We start from the raw sequence: 7,977 nt of genomic DNA on the forward strand, positions 1-7,977 counted from the left end.
GGAAGGAAACAGAAAAAGAGGGGTTATTCAGTCTATTAATCAAAGATAATAACAAATGGAGTACTGTTAATGTGTGCACTATCAGTTAATGCTGGAAGAAGCAGCATGAGAGGGAAATTTCCAAACCAAATATGAAGAACTTCATTGGGAAAATCAAATAAGAACTAATATTCAAAGTTCTGTATTTAGATTAGTCTAAGAGCCCATTTGATGCACTAGGTAACCTAGAGATAAAATTGACCATATGTGAGGGGGAACTCCAGTCTTTCATCCTTGGAGACATATTCTAGGCTCAGTTGAAACTTGATAATGAATAAGTTATTTTAAATCAACTAAGAAGAGACTACAAATATTAATTTTCTATTTGTTCAACTCTGTAGCTATTCAATCTGGATAATTTTGCCATCTCACACTCAATACCTCAAACTTAGTAGAAATGCTTTCTTCTTCTAACTAAAACTCCTAATTCTAGTTTCTAGTTCCTTCCTTCAAACCGTTTTAGAAGATACATGACATCTGCCATGCTAATCATCAAAACTCTCATTCATAAAGGGATGGCAAATATTTTAAAGGCACGTGTAAAACAAAATGGGTTTATGATCAAATCAGAAATTTTCTCCTCTCCATAATCCCTGCTGGGTTAATAATCCTACTAAATCAAGGATTTGTGTGACAATAAAAGTTTATATTGGTTTGAACAAACACCCAAGTCATTCTGAGATCCAGCTGCACCACACCTCAGTCAAGCAGGTTGCTGTTCATTGCCTCATATGAGCGGATGTACCCAAACAGGAGAAAAACATACAATCTCTCCCCTATCATGCTGCGTCAAATGTATTATCAGTGCCTTCTGCAAATTTTCCTAAATTCAAGATTGCAGGTTGCATTACAACTCCTGTTATACTGTTTGACTTTAGTTAATTTTTTATAATTTGTAAATAAGTTTTGGAAATGCTGATTTTGATCATTGAAATTTTCCCTTTGCATTTTTATGTATGGGCATGATATGGATTCAATCATAAAATTATTTTGCTTTGCTTGAGGGAAGTAGTATTATATGTCTATATCTATATAATAATTTCAACAGAGAATTTTGCTTTGAATACTGTATAGACCAGCTTGGAGATATGGAAATAATACCTAAGAATTGAGATGTGTGAGTATCTTTTTTGATTGGATACTAAAGCCTCTGCCTACCAGTCATCTACTGTGACTACTAGATGTTTGGAGAAAGCCAAGCAAGTATGCAAGCAAACTTTGTTTTCACCTGTAAGCCATGTAAACCAGGGGGATGACTTCTGGGATTGTCTCTTCAAGGACTACTTTGCAGATGCAATAATGTTTGCCAGACAACTGCTCCTGAGAGCTAAGTTTTAAAATTTTTTCTACTTTCTATTTTTGTTTTGTGGAAAAGATCCAGACAGCCAAATATTTGTGCTGGAATTATTTCCTTGTCCTGCTCCTGCCAAACACAAAAGCCAAGAAAACATTCTATTTGCTTGCTCCAAAGGAAACATATATAGATGACTAAATGGCAGGCACTGAGCTATATGAAAAACAAAGCAGTTTATGTGACAAAGGAGAGAGTGAGACAAAGAAAAGAGTAAGAAAATAAATCTTTGTCTCACTATTTCACTTGAAGACAATATTACTCAACATTTTAAAATCTTCCTATTAGTTTTAGGTGACCACCTTTGCAAGAAAATATAATATTTCTGTGTTCTCCAATACACATTTCTATTTTAGTTTGAGATGGTAGAAAATACAATCACGAGCTAGTAGAACACCCTCCCATTCCCCCAACCCCCACCCAACAAACCAGCAACAACAATAACAACAAACGATTTTCATATACACAACGTTCAGAACTGTTAGATAAATATTCCAATTTTGAGCTCTAAGTACACGGATGCTATTATCCTCTGATTTGAAGAGTAAATATTTTTCCAAACTGTCTTATTTGAGAAAGAAAATTACGATATAGATGCAATTTTGTGCCTACATCATTCTACACTGTTTGAAAATAATAAAAATAGCCTGTGTTAGGAATTTTTTTACCTTCTACATCAAGTTCGATGCCTTTCTTTGTAAGTACCTTATTAAATAAAATAAAAACCTCTGAGATCCAGGGAATGACTGATCTAGGCTTGGGGAAGGAGGATCATGAGGGTTGCTGATGAGATTGCTTATCAAGAATACTCTCCCTATTTGGAAACTGCCAACATAACTATTGGTAGGACATCTCCAACTACATGCTCAAGATTTTAACGAGTGAGGTCGGTGTGAAGAAGTGTGAAAAGCACCTCCCAGATAAAATTGAAAATGGAGGAAATCCTTCAGGATGAAAGACAGAACATTACAAAAAAAAAATGAAGAATTCTCTCCTTCCTCTAAACAACTAAGGCACTACATTAGATAGGAGTGGTGCAGGGACAAAGAAATGCTATGTAGGATTTTATATGGGAAAAAGGAATTTCAGCTATAGTAATTGGGAAACCACTGGATTAGATAGTATATGTGGTCTCTTTCAACTGTACAGTTCTGTGATGTAGGTATTATATGAGCAGAATGTTTACTGCAGTATTATTCATTGTAGTGAAAACTATTGTGCCCTAGGCAGAACATCATGATTGTCAGAATAATATGAACATGTACATGCTTATCGTCTAGGCTTTTCATATGGTTAGACATAAGTGTCCTCTTCATTGGCCCTTGTCAGCCTCAAGCCCTTTGCCTGGGAGGTGTCTGGTTTTGCTGAGAGCCCAGCAATTTTCCAATGGGAAATTTTCCTCTTGGGTAAGCAGCCCCTGATTGATATCACCAAGTCACATCATCTCTCAGAAACATTGTTTCAATGGGAAAGAATTTGCAGGAAGGAGAGAAATTAAACAAATGACTAGCCTAATAATATTAAAATCTTAAAAGCCCACAGAAAAGGAAAATAGACCAATCAAGAAAATGCCATGATGGTACTGTTTGAGATTACATGGAAGTCTGATGTCCTGATGTCCTAACATCCTAACCCAGGCAATCACCCAAAGCAGCAGTTAATTAATAGTTGTCAATATGAAGTGAAAATCTAGCTACAGAATTTTGTCTATTTTAATGGACACCTTACATTTCCTTTTCTTCAACCAGGCATGGTTCCTGTTTTTTGCAGGGGGAAATTTGGTCATCCACAGACTAATACTTCATGAAATTTTACCCGTCAGACTTTATTTGGAAACAGGATCTGTCAATCTTGCTTGTGATTTTTATGCTTACAGAGAATCCTCTGCAGAACCACACTCTTCATTCTGTTAATGACAGATTCTAACAGGTGTTATTTTCTTGTCAAACTTTTCATTCCTCTCATGACTGTTAGACAGAGACCACTTCCAAACTCAATTCTGAAGATTCACAGTTTGTCTTCTATTTTTCCACCCTCTCCTCTCCCTACTCCCACATGAATCTTCAGATTCCTTTCTGAAGTGGATATTCTGACCTTAAACCTTCATTCTATGTCTTTCTATTGCCCCAACTTCCTACAGACATTTTGCAGTTTGTATTCTTTCTGTCTCCATGTTAAAAATTTCTTGATGTTCTTTTCCTTCATAACCCTAAACATGATGTATTAGGTGACACCCAAAATATTGATTTGGGTGACCCTTCCTAAAATGGACTTTTGTCCCAAATTATCCAATTTGGTTGTACTCACACCTGAATTTTTTACACAAAGTGCAAGACTTTTCTTCACTTTTAGCATTATAATGTGGCTTGTGCAGTTTTGTTATTTTTTTTTTTTTTTGGAATTTAGGCTGCTACATATTTGCTAATATGCCTTATAAGAATGTGGTCATTCAAAGTAATAAGTCTACTGAAAGATTTCCAGGTTGCCATGAACAAGAGGCATTGCCTGTGTGTGTACACAGGCAGCACAGTTTGATCTAATCTCATTAAATCCACTCTATAAGGAGGAGTTGTTGCATCACTGCCTATTAGCCTCTCTCAATTTTCATCAGACACACACTGGTAACAATTGTTGGCATAAAAAATTCCCCAAAGCAAAAAGTCTATTCTGTAGGTATAATTTCATTAGGAAGTTACATGTAAAACAACAAAATCGTAACATATGTTCTATTATTTACTAACATCCATTTGAATATTTCATCCGAATAGTTCAAAGTGTTTAAACAGTTTTAAAATAGATAGAAGTCAAATTTCCCTTAAGAAATCTATTTTAAAATATTATGAGCATATGTCTGGTGTGTTTACAAGGAAACTGAGTTATAGTATTTATTAGTTAATTGATCTTAAATTTGATGTATATCTTATCATATCAAAGGTAAATTGAAAAATGAATATATAACTAGTTCATCTTTTTATCTTTGGATAATTTTTTCTCTAGACTTGTGACTAAAAAATAATTTTCATGATTTTTGCTCAGTCTGTTTATTAGGGGACTTAGTACCCTTACAAAGTGATTTACTCAACATGGACAATTATGTATATCTTAAGCATTCCTATTCACATATGTTCTGGGACTTTCTGAAAGATAACCTCATGCCATGTTAATTAGACCAAAATTTAAAATCCCACCAGAAACATAATGTCATGTTCCCAAAATTCATCTCATTTTCTTTCTTGGAGTATGTACAAAAAGACTTACCATGCTTCTACATGCAGTAATGAGACTTTTAGACAAACTAATCTTCAGTTGTTCGTTCTTCGTGTCTAAGGCGGCTTTTGTCTAGAAAACTATTAACCTCTTTCAGCAGTCCCAGTAATGCTTCAATCACTCTTGGAAGGCTTAATATGAACATAACTCTGTGTGTGTGTGTGTGTGTGTGTGTGTGTGTGTGTGTGACTGATTCCTTCATCAAAAATATTAAAAAATCATTAAGTTGCTTTGTAGGAAGTTGGATGAGAAGCAGCTCCATGAGCCTCTGGAAAGTACAGTGATCTCTTCAGAGGGGATTATAGTGTACTCCCTTCTGATATTATGTAGCAATTTATATCTCTTTCTCTTTGGCACTGCTATGTAATTTCCACTGGAATTAGATTTACAAGTTAGTTATTTAGATTATTTTGGTGGTATACAATTAATTTTTTTTATGTTCTCTTGTTTTTGGTAATTTTTGTTCTTTGATTTTTTTGGATTTGTGGATGCTGATCTAAGTTAACTCCTATAGTTATCAAAATTCCCTAGGATAATGTGGTAATCTCCTTGCTGCATTTTGCATTCCTCTTCTTCAATTTAGGGTAACTGGCCCTTGAGAATAAATGGACACGAAGCTTTTAGGTATTTTTCCACCTCCTTGCATTTTCTTTAGCCTTGAGTTCAACCCAAATTTTGCATTTGGTTTGGTCTTTAAAGTATTTTGCATTCTTGGGTTAGGAAGACTGTGAATGCTGAATAATGACTCACTCTCTTATATTCAGGCTTAAAGTATTCCAATTAACTTCATCTTGAAAAGACAGAAAGTGCACAGCAAGGAGATTTCTAGATCTCCAGAAAAATCTTCAACCTCTGCATTGACTCAGTATAGCCATCTGTAATGAACTAAGGTTCAGAATTTTAAAAAACATGGCAAGGCCAATTCTAGTTACTGGGTAAAGCATATAACTTTCTGGAAATATAAAGGCATGACTCCATGGCTATATCTTACGGTGATACGTACACTTATGAGATTTGTCATTATAGCTATTAGAGAACTCCCAAAGGAAATCTCTATAATGAGTTGTTTTCTATGCTGTGAGTGTATTCAGAGAAAAATAATTTACTCCTTTGGGATGTTTCTGGAAACTTTCCTGCACTTTACTATTAAGGCAACCACAACAGTTATTATAATTTTGTTCTTTCTTTTCTTTGGGGCTGCCATCTTTTGCTCACCCAATATTGTCAGAAATAGCAGTTGCGCTTTTATGTCTTTGTTTCATAATTTTGTCTTCAAAGCAGATTCAAAGAAAAAATAGACATAGAATTTTCTCTTGCCCAATAAGTCTTTCCCACCCAATAAAATAAATAATGCTACTACTCCCTTGATATGCTGTGTAAATCAACTTCAGAAAATTATATTCTCATCTTAGACATGAAATTATGAAGCACAAAACAAGACCTGTTTTAAGGAAGAGGAACTAATTATATACCAGGATGTGCTTGAAAGTAAGCAGCAATCATGAAAAGTTGTTTGTGTGTTGCAATCGAATCCTTCTCAGTTTCAATGAATTTAGAGTTTATTGGCACCCACATAATTTACTCTGGAGATAATGATATAACAAGCAAACCATTTTATTTTCTCTTTCTTAGCTGAGTGAATATAGTTAACAAAAAGATTTTATCTTAACCATAGAAAGAGTCTGAGAATGAAATTTCTCTTTTCCCCAAAAGATGTTCAAAACCTGAGATATTGAAAGAGAAAACCCGATTATTTCAAATTAGTTGTTTTCCAAAAATTAAATAATGGGTGAATGGTTGATCTTAGAATACACAAGATGGTATGTTACAAGGATTAGTCGTTTTTGTCAGCTTTGCTATTTTTAGAGTGGCTTAAATTAAGGTATTGAATATAATTCTTACAAATGATGGCACAATATTAAAAGACCAGTTCATTTCATAAGATATTATAAGAATTCTCAGTTTCGCCGGAGGTTTACTGTGTCGGTGTTCCCTTGCGCGGCATGAATCTGAGGGCATCGTGTTGAGGAGATGGGGGCTGCGGTGACTCGCGGGATCAGGAATTTCAACCTAGAGAACCCAGCGGAACGGGAAATCAGCAAGATGAAGCCCTCTCCCACTCCCGGTTACCCCTCTACCAACAGCCTCCTGCAAGAGCAGATTAGTCTCTATCCAGAAATTAAGGTAGAGATTGCTCGTAAAGATGACAAGATGCTGTCATTTCTAAAAGATGTATATGTTGATTCCAAAGATCCTGTGTCTTCCGTGCAGGTAAAAGCTGCTGAAACACGTCAAGAGCCAGAGGAATTCAGATTGCCCAAAGGCCATCACTTTGATATAATAAATATGAAGAGCATTCCCAAAGGCAAAATTTCCATTATAGAAGCCTTGACATTTCTCAATAATCATAAACTTTATCAAGAAACATGGACCGCTGAGAAAATAGCGCAAGAATACCATTTAGAACAGAAAGATGTGAGTTCCCCTCTTATTTTTTTACTTTTGAACTCAAAATCTTCCCTCATGAAGACAAGAAAGCAATACAATCAAAATGAAGAAAATCGCAAAAATTTCCTATGTGTACTCCTCATCCCTCATCCTGTATATTATCTCATTTTTTGCATGTTAAATTATGTTAACTACCAAATGTTTAATGCTCTCATTGTGAGAGCATATTCTTAATATTTATTGAGCTCCCTGACTTTTCAAGATTGCCATAGAATGTATTTTGTTTTCTTTTAATTTGGTTTGGGCATATTTCATATGTACATGTCAGCATGACTAATCAGCACATCTGTACATTTATTATAAGTAAAAGAATTAATTTGTTATTTTAGGCACATCATACCAACTTTTAAATTGATCATATGACCCCTTGGGAAACGTCCCTGAATCCCTTATTTAAGTTTTACTTTCCAAGTTAGGTGTTTAGTTCACTCTTCATATGTGATAGTGAAAGTAAAAGCTTTCCTGACTCTTAAGACTGACATTTTCTTGTTAGGGAAAGAGATACAATAGAAAGGTAGACTAACAGTATTTCCCAAATAAAGGCACACAGTAGAAAGCAATGAATCTATAGAATCTAATTAAAATTACTACTCCAGGGAATAAGAAGTACTGAGGATTTATTTTATTTTGAATTGGTTTTAAGTATAGAATAATTGTCTTTACAGTTATAAAAGGTAATTAGCGATATTTGCAAAATGTTGAAAATTTCTGCTTCGACAAACAAATAGGTAAGTCCCATGGCCTTCAGAGAGGCAGGCAACAGCAGAAATTTTCGAAAAAGTAACATTTTTCTGGATTTAACATGGAAATAG

At 34.7% G+C, this 7,977-nt stretch overlaps 1 pseudogene; it reads left to right on the forward strand.

Moving 5' to 3' along the window:
• The first annotated feature begins 6,688 nt into the window (after nt 1-6,688).
• LOC100978082 (NADH dehydrogenase [ubiquinone] 1 alpha subcomplex assembly factor 4-like) lies at nt 6,689-7,212 on the forward strand (annotated as a pseudogene).
• Nucleotides 7,213-7,977: the final 765 nt, after the last annotated feature.

This window comes from Pan paniscus, chromosome 6, assembly GCF_029289425.2.
Source record: "Pan paniscus chromosome 6, NHGRI_mPanPan1-v2.0_pri, whole genome shotgun sequence".
NCBI lineage: Eukaryota > Metazoa > Chordata > Mammalia > Primates > Hominidae > Pan > Pan paniscus.